This window comes from Cervus canadensis, chromosome 6 (assembly GCF_019320065.1).
Source record: "Cervus canadensis isolate Bull #8, Minnesota chromosome 6, ASM1932006v1, whole genome shotgun sequence".
NCBI lineage: Eukaryota > Metazoa > Chordata > Mammalia > Artiodactyla > Cervidae > Cervus > Cervus canadensis.
The window spans coordinates 78,225,506-78,238,495 of record NC_057391.1 but is presented as its reverse complement, the minus strand read 5'-3'; the positions used below and the strand labels follow the sequence as shown (position 1 = coordinate 78,238,495).

Here is a 12,990-nt window from a genome sequence, read left to right as displayed (position 1 = left end):
ATTTATTTCCTCTCTGATCTTTATTATTTCCTTCCTTCTGCTAACTTCAGGTTTTGGTTGTTCTTCTTTTACTAATTCCTCTGGGTGATAGGTTGTTTATTTGAGATTTTTCTTGTTTTTGGAGGAAGGCCTGTATTGCTATGAACTTCCCTTTAATAACTGCTTTTGCTGCATCCCATAGATATTGTATGGTTGTATTTTCACTGTCATTTTCCTCAAGATATTTTTTAATTCCCTCTTTGATTTCATCACTGATGTATTGGTTTCTTAGTAGCATGCTGTTTGGTCTCCATGTAATCAATTTTTTTTTTTCATTTCTCTTTCTGTGGTTGATTTCTAGTCTCCTGTCACTGTGGTCAGAAAAGATGCTTGAAATAATTTCTATCCTCTTAAAATTTTTGACTTATTTTGTATTCTAGTATGTGGTCAACTACTGCACAATTGCACTCATCTCACACGCTAGTAAAGTAATGCTCAAAATTCTCCAAGCCAGGCTACAGCAATATGTGAACTGTGAAATTCCAGATGTTCAAGCTGGTTTTAGAAAAGGCAGAGGAAGCAGAGATCAAACTGCCAACATCCACTGGATCATCAAAAAAGCAAGAGAGTTACAGAAAAACATCTATTTCTGTTTTATTGGCTATGCCTAAGTCTTTGACTGTGTGGATCACAATAAACTGTGGAAAATTCTGGAAGAGATGGGAATACCAGACCACCTGACCCACCTCTTTAGAAACCTATATGCAGGTCAGGAATCAACAGTCAGAACTGGATATGGACCAACAGACTGGTTCCAAATAGGAAAAGGAGTAAGTCAAGGTTGTATATTGTCACCCGGCTTATTTAACTTATATGCAGAGTACATCATGAGAAACGCTGGCCTGGAAGAAGCTCAAGCTGGGATCAAGATTGCCAGGAGAAATATCAATAACCTCAGATATGCAGATGACACCACCCTCATGGCAGAAAGTGAAGAGGAACTAAAAAGCCTCTTGATGAAAGTGAAAGCGGAGAGTGAAAAATTTGGCCTAAAGCTCAACATTTGGAAAACTAAGATCATGGCATCTGGTCCCATCACTTCATGGGAAATAGATGGGGAAACAGTGGAAACAGTGGCAGACTTTATTTTTTTGGGCTCCAAAATCACTGAAGATGGTAATTGCAGCCATGAAATTAAAAAACGCTTACTCCTTGGAAGGAAAGTTATGACCAACCTAGATAGCATATTAAAAAGGAGAGATGTTACTTTGCCAACAAAGGTCCGTCTACTCCAGTGGTCATGTATGGATGTGAGAGTTGGACTGTCAAGAAGGCTGAGCGCTGAAAAATTGATGCTTTTGAACTGTGGTGTTGGAGAAGACTCTTGAGAGTCCCTTGGACTGCAAGGAGATCCAACCAGTCCATTCTAACAGAGATCAGTCCTGGGTGTTCATTGGAAAGACTGATGCTGAAGCTGAAACTCCAATACTTTGGCCACCTCATGCGAAGAGTTGACTCATTGGAAAAGACCCTGATGCTGGGAGGGATTGGGGGCAGGAGGAGAAGGGGACGACAGAGGATGAGATGGCTGGATGGCATCACCGACTCGATGGACATGAGTTTGAGTAAACTCCGGGAGTTGGTGACAGACAGGGAGGCCTGGCGTGTTGCGACTCATGGGGTCGCAAAGAGTTGGACACGACTGAGCGACTGAACTGAACTGAACTGAACTGATGTGGTCAGTCCTATAGAATGCTCCATGTGCACCTGGGGGAAAAAAAAATGTGTCATTCTATTGTGGGGGAGCTTATATCCTGAAAATATCAATTAGGTCTGACTGTTTCATTGTATCATTTAGGAATTCTGTTGCCATATTGATTTTCTGTCTGAAAAAATCTATACACTGAGGTAAGTGGGGTGTTAATGCCTCCTACCATTGATGTATTCTTTGTCAATTTTCCCTTCATGTCTGTTAGTATTTGTTTTATGTATTTGGATGTCCCAGGTCTCCTGCATTGCAAGTGGATTCTTTACCATCTGAGCCACCAGGGAAGCCCTTGATATACCTATATTGGGTACATATATGTTAGCATATAATAAGTTCTTCTTGTAGTGATCCTTTTATCATTATATACTTTCCTTATTTTTCTTTACAGCCTTTGCTTTAAAATCTATTTTGTCTCATATGACTATTGCTACCCCCATTTCCTTGTCATTCTCATTTTCTTGAAATATCTTTTTATTGACATTTAAGGCAATCATTAATAGATATGTATTCATCACCATTTTAAATCTTAATTTTTCCAATTGACTTTGTATTTCTTTGTTCCTTTCTTTTTGTTTTTTCTTTTGTGGTTTGATTGTTTCCATTTGTATTATGCTCGTATTTTTTTCTTTTAGGTTCTTGTGACTCTGTTGTATGTTTTCCATTAATGGTTTTACGAGTATGATCTACTTGCCATGCACTAATTCTTAAGGCCTCCAATATTTTGCTCATTGACAAACATTTCACCAGCCAAGAAAGTCACATGACTCCTTCCTATCTTCAAAGGAGGAGGGAAGGTGAAACTCTATAATCCTGTCAGAATGTCTGCAGCCTTGATGACTGACACATTCCCCTCAGAGGAATAATAACTTTTAAAAAGTAGCAGGTAGAGACACTGCTGTTTACTTCATACATTCTACCCAGGAGATATGTAAACTCACAAATGGCCTGCAATGAATAGCCCCAGCTCCTTATGTCAAAATCGCTAGAACAAAGGAAGGAAACAATTCATGTTTCAAAAATTAAAGGTGAAATTAAACAATGCCACACGTCCTAGGAGGTTCACAATAGTAACCCAAAGCTTATATCATGAGTGCATAAAATTTACTTAAGAATAAGACACAAGTAAACACAACTCTGCTGATGTTTCCCTGGTAATGCTCCTAATCTCATAGGTATTTTATGTAAGCTCTTTCTTGGCTATGATCGAGGCTTAGCTGCACCTTATCTATTTAAATAAAAAAAAGCACTGACCTCAAATGATTACAAATTCAGATAAAGATGAAACAGAAGCCAAAGGAACAAGATAAGATTAATGAATAGGCAAAAAGTGTTGGTGTCTATGCAGAGATTTGTACATGACAGGCTAAGTATTCCTCATAAGAAAATGACAGACGCAAAAGGTAAAATGAAAGTGGATGAATAACTTCAGTATTCCAGTCTTTATAGCTCAGGTCACATAAAAACATATGGATCATGGTTTTAAAGAAAAAAGTATGTATGTGTATGGTGGGGAGGGGTGTACAAGAATGTTAAATATAAAGAAAAGATTATAAACAATTATGGAAATGAAGAGTAAATACTTGCAGGAAACCATTTATATTTAAAATAATTTTATTACAAAGCTTTCATATTCTATACATCAACCTTGAACATTAACACTTGTCCAACTACTTGGTTTATCTAACAGGAAATTTTAAATCATCAGAGACCTAATGGAAAGGGATTTGATGACTGATGCTCCTTTGAGTGCCTGTCCCAGTATCCTCTCACAGTGTGGCGTATATCCACACTGGTGGATAAAGAGAAAATTCTCAATGCCTCTGAACAGTCATACTTCTTCCATCATGGAGACCAATTCAAAACATATAGGTAAACAAGGAAGTAGATGGCTGAATAACACACACTTCTGCAGAAATGTCTTAATCTGCTTTGGCTGCCCTAACAAAATCCTGCAGATTTGATACTTTAAACAATAGAAGTTTCTTTTCTCACAGCTTGGGAAACTGGAAAGTCCAGATCAAAGTCTGTCAGTGTTCAGTTTCTGGCGAGAGCCCTCTTCCTGGCTGGCAGATGGCTTTCTTCTCACTGAGTCTTCAGGAGGTCTATCCTCTGCTCAAACAGAGAGCTCAGTCTCCCTTCCCGTCTCTCCCCTCACCTCAGTCATCCTCTTATAAAGCCACGTGTCCCATCATGAAGGCCCCACCTTCATGACCTGCCCTAACGCATGTTGCCCCCCAACGTCCCCACCTCCAAAGACCATCACATTGAGGGATAAAGTTTCAACCTATCAATTGGTGACTGGAGTTAGGGGAAAGGGAAGTGTGGGGGTGAGGATGACTTATTTAGCCCATAACAAGTGATAACACAGGGCATGACTGGGTGATAATGAAACACAGACTCTTCTCTGAAGCATGAGTTCAAAACACATCACTGGGTTTCCAGGTTTAAAACAATATGGTACCCTGTGTTAAGTGCCAAGGTACTTCACAGTTAAATGAAGATTCACAAGTGAAAAGAAAGAAACTCATTCAGCTTTTGAATGAACCAACACATAACAAGTTCTCATCAAACTCTCCCAAACAATGTCCCTGCTCTTCTTTCAGGGGAAAACCTCCCAAAATGCATGAGGAGAATTTTAAACAATGAATAAATACAAGGCTTCCAAAGATGGAAAAGCTGATAATTCACTATCCTGCTCTAGCTCCAGAGGACCCTGAGAGAAAAATATTGAAAATATAAATCCAGTTGTGAACTGTTAACATAAATTAACTACTTACTTGTTGCTAGGCACTGGGTTAACTACTTTTTCAGATGCAGCCTAATATAATATTCACAACAATCCGTTTTACAAATGAAAAAACAGAGACCCAGAAATGTTAGACAACTGGGGGAAAAAAATCATCCAGTCAAAAATATGACAATCAGATCTCAACCAATGTACTTTTATCCATGAAACCATATTTGGGGTGGGAAATAATATGTTAGGTCACTAAATAGATATAGAGTCACAAGCAAGTGACTTCATCACTACGGATTCAGTTTCTTCATTTGTAAAGTAAGAGAATTAGATTGAGTAATTGCTAATTAGGTTTTCCTTCCTTAAGTTTTATGATTATTTTTAAGTAACACTTGGCAACAAAAACAAAAAACATTTTTATATCTACCTCACAGAGCCTATTATAAAGGATAAATATGTTAATGGACTTTTTAAAATGCTTTTAATGATGAATAGCCATGTGATTTTAGAATGTGTCATCATCACGTCATGACCAAAGAAGGACCTCTCCACCAACTCTAACCAGTTCTGAAATTTTTCATGCCAGGAATACTGGAAAGAGAGTGAGGATGAGCACACACTCCCACAAAGGAAAACCACTCCAAAACACAGGCTCAGTTGGTATTTTTCACTGCATCAGCTTCAAAGAACATTTTCTGAAGATGGGTATTCTAACACAACTTTTTAAGACCCATGCTGAAGCTTCAGCACATCTCAGAAAACTAGATTGATTACAGCCATGTCTTCTGCATCTCAATGACTGTGCTCTGGAAATACATGAAGATGAAAAGCAAAAAAAAAAAAAGTCATGAACTGACAATATGATAACCAGCATCATCTACCAGGATAAGCATGCATCATCATTGCAGCAGATCTAGGGGCAGTGTGATCCTGAGCAGAATCCAGTGAAAAGGTTAGCACCTTCTTCAAGAGACTTGGAGAGAGTTGTACGGAGCTAATACAGCATTAATTGCCAAGCCAGACGTAAACTCTACAAAGAATGAAATTCTAAGTTTTTGACCGTACTGAGAACTTTGAGAGATCATGGGTGACAGGAGTATTTCTTGACTAGTTGACACTGTAGCACCTTTGAGCATTAAGAAGTACAAAATGACCCTCAAAGCGACCTTGGAATGAATGAAGCCTTTAAAAGGCATTTGAAAAGATTTCACTGGCTGTGCAATTCAATGGCAAAAACAAAAAAATCAAATGCAATTTAAAAATGGGTAAGAGATCTGAATAGACATTTTTCCTAAGACACACAGACAGCCAACAGGTAGATGAAAAGAGGCTCAACATCACTACTCACCAAGGAGTGCAAATCAAAACCACAACGAGGTACTACCTCACACCTGTTGGAACAGAGTTTATCAAAAAGATGACAAAAAACAAATACTGGTGGGGATGTGGAGAAGAGGAAACGCTTGTGCACTGTTGGGGGGAATGTAAACTGGTGCAGTCACTGTGGAAAACAGTATAGGGGTTCCTCACTAAGTTAAAAACTAAAATTGCCATTATGATCCAGCAATTCCACCTCTGAGAATTTACCTAACGAAAACAAAAACAATAACTCAAGAAGATATATACACCCTGTGTTCACTACAGAATTATTCACAACGGCCAAGATATGTAAACAATCTAAGTGTCCATCATGACAGATAAAGAAGACACAGTATATGTATACAAAAGAATATAATTCAGCCATAAAAAATTAAGGAAACCTTGTCATTTGCAACAACATGGATGGACCTAATGGGCATTATGCAAAGTGAAATAAGATGGAGAGAGAAAAGCAAATATTGTATATTACATGTGAAATCTTAGAAGGAGAAAAAAATAAGATCATAGAAACAAATAACAGATTGGTGGTTGCCAGTCAGGGGCTTATGCAAGAGCATAACCACAGACCCTTCAACATCCTTCTTGAAGCAGCTACAAGTAGAAAACCCCCTTGATACATCACACAGTCCAGACACAAATGTGTCTACAATAGCAAACATTCTTTGCATACAAAGAATCTATATCACAATGCCAACATATATGATGGCACTGCATTTATTACAGGTAACACAAGGAGATGTAATTATTGAGAGTGATTATAAGGTTTTCACGGCAAAATATGGCCATAAACATCCTCGTGATATTTCCTTAACAAGCTACCATCTGCTCACAAATGGAATGGAAACTTAAATGCACATTGTGTTTCATGTAGATATACACAGCTGTACTATAGACAGTTGCAGATGTAGTACAATATGAATATAATTTAAAATACATAGGCCAAAGGCCCAGATTTCATGGTAAAGTCCCAATTTGGGGAGGAGAGCATGCACAGAATATAAGGTTTTAAAACGTGCACAGAACTCTTTCCACCCACTTGTACATGAGTTTAGGAAGAATTCTTAAAGTTGCAGGGAAGTCACTGTCAACTAAAGTCACTGCTGAGGGCCTAATAAGAACAAAAATTTAACACATTGATTTTTGCTTTTTCAACCTCAGTTTTTAATAAAGTCTCTATGTACAGTTTCCTCAGAAAATATAATCCACCTCAAAATCAAAATCAAGCATCCTGAGCCAATGGCAGGCAAGTAAACATTTTTAGCCTTATCATCAGTTACCTGTGGGGACAGGCACATCGGAGAGTTACTTATACACACGTCATGCTCGACACCATCGCTAATCAAAAAGCCATGGGCCATGACACCATAAAGTGACCCTGCCCTCCAAAATTAGCCTCAGGCACCTGAATTAGGCCTCAGACACTCTGACTGCCCACCAGCTCCCGGCCCCTTACTGGGACACCCCACCCCTACCCCATTCAGGAAAACTGTTCCTCTCTCTGTTCACCCCTTAAGGTTGATAATCATACCGCCCTACCTTCTGTGGAGTAAACCGATCCTGGGGCAGACACGGAGCCAAAACCAGGCCAGAGTCCTCCCAGGGTGAACACTCGGGAGCTGGGAAAGTGAGGGACTCCCTTTCCATGAAGCTGTGAGGACAAGACCGCACTCTGCTCAAAAGCCACAGCCGTCACTAAGTGGGAAGAGCCAGTCACAGGAGGACACGTCATACAGAGACGGAGAGAGGCGTGGGGTCCTCAGTGCCCACAGGTCCCTGCGCCCCAGCTGTGCCCCCGCCCGGGCTCTGTGTTACAACCCAGAAATTCCCCTCCGCCTATTCGCCTTGATATCCTCTTGCTTGCAATCCAACCTATCCTAAAGAATCAAACAAAGTGAAGTCACTCAGTCATGTCCGACTCTTTGCGACCCCATGGACTGTAGCCCACCAGGCTCCTCCATCCATGGAGTTTTCTAGGAAAGAGTCCTGGAGTGGGTTGCCATTTCCTTCTCCAGGGGATCTTTCCAACCCAGGGATCGAACCCGGGTCTCCTGCATTGCAGGCAGACGCTTTACCGTCTGAGCCAGCAGGGAGCCCAACACAAGGGTAAATGAAACTTACACGCGTAAGTCTCAAAGGAAACATCTGCTCTTGGTTACAAACTGGGCGACAAAACACACACAGAAACACACCTATAGAATGAGGCCCCCAGGGCCCCCAGGGCCCCGTAGGAATGAGGTGGATTTTCCCAGGACATTAAAGGTTATTTGAGGGGTGGGGAGGGAGAATTGTGCCCAGATGAAAAAAAAGAACATTAAATGTAGAGAAGAAGACACATGCTCTACACTCTAGCCAACTGAGACTCCCCGGCAGTCCAGAAGTTAGGACTCAGTGCTTCCACTGCAGGGCACACGGGCTTGATCCTGGTTGGGGAAGCAAGATCCCACACGCCTTCTGGTAGAGCCAAAAAAATTTTTTTAATATTAAAATAAAATAATAAAAAAAAAAACTCAACCATGAAAGCAACTAAAATTTAAAAATAAATAAACTCAGGCAGATTTCCCCATGTGCTGTGAGTTTTGTTAGAGGTGCGCTAGAAGCAAGGCCAACAACAAACAGGGCAGAGGCTGACCCCGTGGCAGCTGTGTGACCTGGTCCAGGTTCCTCAATTCCTCTGAGCTTCCCATTCATTCCCTCATCTATAACGAGAATCCAACGTACACTGCAGGGTGGGAAGAATTTAGCTTTCCTCTAAGGGTGCTCCCAGACCTGCCTGTGTCATCATCACCTGACACACTGGTCAGAATGTAGATTCCTGGGCTCAAACCCAGACCTTTGGAATCAAAGTCTGCATTCTAAAAAACAACCAAAATAATGTCTTAGGAGAGTCTTAGGCACTGTGAACTTTGAGATCCATAGTTGGAAGCATAAAATAAATGACAAGCACAACTGATAGCCCATAACTTTCACTGAATGTCAACTACTATTTACTTCTACTAGCAACACACACACACACCCATACACACACCCCTCTCAATAGAAGCAAGAGGACACTCCAAAGCAACATAAAATTTATACTTTAGAAAACTGAAAAAGTAACAGCATCAGGCTGCTGCTGCTGCTGCTAAGTCGCTTCAGTCGTGTCCGACTCTTCTCAATCCCATGGACTGTAGCCTATCAGGCTCCTGCATCCATGGGATTTTCCAGGCAAGAGTACTGGATTGGGGTGACATTGCCTTCTCCGAGCATCAGGCTACCCTGAGCTTATACTTACTTTTCAAGATTTCTATTAATATCATCGAAAGCAGTGATTTTTAACCTTGATGGCACATTCAGGTCAGCTGGGAAGCTTTTAAAATCCTCCATGTTCAAGGCTGCAACTCAAGTAAATCAGAGTCTCTGGAGGTGGGGTCTAGGCTTTAGTACTTTTAATAATTTCCCAAATGATTCCATTGTGCAGGCAAGGTTTTTTTCATATTTTTTAGCAAGTATAGCGAAAAAATGTCAACTACATACAGTGAAATAATTGGGAGAAAAATTGGGGTGCCACTAAACTAAGCGGGCATGATCATATATTGTTCTCTAGCCAATATACATGAAGGGAGCCAAATTGTATGCCATACTTTATTCTGTGATAGACAAAATACTGAACACTACTTTAAAAGTATGTCAGTAGATTCACACCCACAAAATTAGCTAAATTAAATAAGTCTGAAAATGTAAAGGGTTGGTAAAGATCTGGATCAACAAAATCATTTGTGTACCACTAATGGGAGTGTAAATTGATATAATGACTTTGGAAACCACTTTTATGTTATCATGTAAAGTTGAACAATCTCACATCTTGCCACCTAGCAGTGGCTGCTGATCTACCTTTAGAAGAGAAATCTCATCCCAGAGAGCAGCCTGGTCATAGATGCAAAAACTGGAAATGCCCTAAACATCCAATGACAGGAGTATAGATAAGTCATGGTATAAATCACACTACAGTTTATGGATGAACTGTAATGTAATAATAAAATATTACACAGCAAGGACTGTGTGGATGAATCTCAGAAGCATGACATAGAGTGAAAAAAGACAAGTCTCGCTAGACTGGATAAGCCAGGGATGACTCCTCTTCATAAAGTCCAAAGCCAGACAAAATGAAACAATGTAACACTTAAGCAAACAGATAGATAAAGAGGGGGTAAAGCAAGACTGCAACAGTGCTCAGAATAGGGGTTACCTCTGATGGCAGAAGGATGGAGAAGCAAAAAAAACAAGAAAAGGAGAACTGCAGAGATGAATGTAACAAATTAACAATGTTCTGATTCTCAGATCAATGTGTTCATATTTAAAATATCTTCATTTTTAAAATAAGTAAAATGAAAGAAGGCAATGGATGGATAGTTGGTGGTAAGTCACGAACTAATTAAGGTCATACTAATTCTGTGCACTAGAGTACCAAAGAATCAGAGGAAAACAGTCTCAGTAAAGACAACAGAATCCAATCCAGGGAGAAGGAAATTCAAGGGACTTTCAATGATTCTAAAATCAAACACTCACAAGCTAGAATCACTCTGTCCTGCAGCTTCTGAAGCAAGAATCTCAAAGTTGTCAGGCCGTGGGACTGAACTGTCATCTTAGAGCACAGAGGCACCTTCTCCTTGCTAGCCAAAGGTACCTCTGGTGTAGCTAATTGAGAAAAACTAGGAAGGAGAAAAATCTCCCGAACAATAGCAAAAAAAAAAAAGAATCCAATTTCTAATGTAACAATTCCCACTTTTTATGGGCTATATCCTTCACAATTCTATGAGAAATTAATGTAATTTAACCTCTGACACAGCAGGAATCATTAGGCAGGATGGCTCCATCTAATATTTACTGTGGCCTGGGGAGAGAGGAGTTACCTATCTCATGACACCCTCCATCAAGAGATAACTGATAGCAGTTATGGGAATTTTTATTCTTTTCTTCCATCTACTCCTGAGACGTAAAATTTATCCGAACCATTTTGTCTTATCTCAATTTCTCTCTTTTAAAACTGAGTGACAGGCTCAGTTCTTTTCCATTAGAAACTTTGGAAAATATGTTTTGACTTTCAGGAAGCATTTGAATACATAAGCCTAAGGTCAGCAATTCTGACAGGCAGCAGTTGGAGAGAGGACGGATTTGTCTAGCATTTGAGTCAGCAGGTCTTTTTAAGATCAATTTCATAGAGGAATTTTGAAGTGATGCTTTCTCCTACACAACAAGGCTCTTATTAATTTAAAGACAGTGTTCCAGTTTTACCAAAAATAAACTCTTTAAACTCCTACATGTGACATAAAGTGAAAACAGAAAAATAGGTTCACCTGTGGAAACATAATGGCCCTTAGCAGTGATTCTCAAATTTGGGATGCCTCCAAACTTCCCAGAGACCATGTGAAAATGCAGATTACTGAAAGAATCACCTGCCCTACTGAATCAGAATCTGGGTCATGGGACCAGGAAGCTAGACCCGGGACCACACCTCATAGAAAACATCGTCTTACAACTTACAGTATAAATCTAAACAAACACGTGGTTTGTCCTGGACATCAGACACACTGAAAGAACCCTTGAGGGTCTGATATGGTATCCATTCAATTACATTTAGAAAAATACTCTTGTGGCCTTTGAGAGTTAATGCCCTTGCAAAAATGTTTCAGCTTTCTTTCTTACCTATATAACCTGCTAGCAATGTTTAAGAGACTAAACAAGAAGGGGAAAAAAAATACAGAGCTAGGCCAGTTTTAACCACTTGAAAAGGCTATTTTCTTAGCTCTCCTGATGTCCAAATTCAAATAAATCACAGCCAAACAAGGGCATTTAAAAATTCAGTAAGAAAAATTCCTCATGCTGGGGAATCCAGTTCCTTGACATCTTAAAAGACTAAGACATTGAAACAGGTAAGATTTTGATCACTGATCTGCCCTATTTTTAGTCCACGTGTTGAAATAAGCCACCTGATGCGAAGAGCTGTCTCACTGGAAAAAAACCCTGATGCTGGGAAAGACTGAAGGCAATAGGAGAAGGGAGTGGCAGAGGATAAGATGGTTAGACAGCGTCATGGACTCAATGGACACAAATCTGAGAAAACTCCAGGAGACAGTGGAGGACAGAGGAGCCTGGAGTGCTACAGTTCATGGGGTCACAAAGAGTCAGACATGGCTTAGTGACTAAACAACAACAAATACCACCTGGTATCAAGTCCATCCACAGAGAGCCTTCTCATCATTGCAGCCAGACACCAGGGAGCAGGCACTCATTAAGTTAAGTTGTCCGTATTGATTTCACAAGTGTTTCAAATCAGTGAATTATGAAAAGTGTGTATAGGGTAGGTGATGGTAAAGAACTTCTATCATGAATATCTATTAATAGTTGTCCATTAATAAATCCCTTTCAAGGTTTTTGATAAAATGGCACATTAACACATTCTATGTTTAGTACCAAAGATACTAAAAACATCTATTGTCCACAGATTGTAATAAGGTCACAGTGCTATTTGATTAAAAGGTATGAGCCAGGAGGGTTTTTTTAAAAAAAAAAAAAAGTGCTCTTCGGGCTTAGATGGAAATTTCTCTTCCAAGTCTCTGGTGCCAGAAGAGCTTTCCCCGGTACTCAAAGTACATCTTTCTTAGTCTCCTGCCTCCCCCTCCCGCTTCCGCTGACATTTGCACAGGTACCAGGCAGACCTTCTGCCTTCACTCTTCACTTCTATTAGAGGGAACGAGCCATGCCACTAAAATTTCTATATTGGCTAGAATCTATAGAAGCAGGAAGGGCACTGGGCTTGGATGGGGAAAAATGAAGGTCAATAGAATCGTTTCTTCATTGGGCCTCTCTGTTTTACTGAGTTGGGAAAATCAGCAATCTTGCTTCTCAGTGACCTGGTGATAAGAACAGAATTTAGAGCTCACACACTAAATAGCATGACAGTATCTCCTGATAATACCTTTATCTCAAAGTTTTCAACTTTATGGAATTTTACCATGAGAAAATGTCACAGAAATAAAACTTTTCATTCCTTCTTCTAGAAAGTGACTGCAACCCATGAGTAGGATAAACTGCCTGTACACTTTGACACCTCCCACTCCCCAGAGGCTTGCCTTCAAGATTCCTTTGT

At 40.0% G+C, this 12,990-nt stretch overlaps 1 protein-coding gene and 1 non-coding gene across 16 annotated transcripts in view; both read right to left on the bottom strand.

The window, feature by feature from the left end:
- Window positions 1–12,990, bottom strand: part of RGS6 (regulator of G protein signaling 6) — a 589,904-nt gene that overhangs the window by 463,796 nt on the left and 113,118 nt on the right. The gene's annotated exons all lie outside the window — the stretch shown is intronic.
- Window positions 7,883–7,954, bottom strand: TRNAC-GCA. The gene has a single exon. It is a non-coding gene; the product is annotated as a tRNA-Cys (tRNA).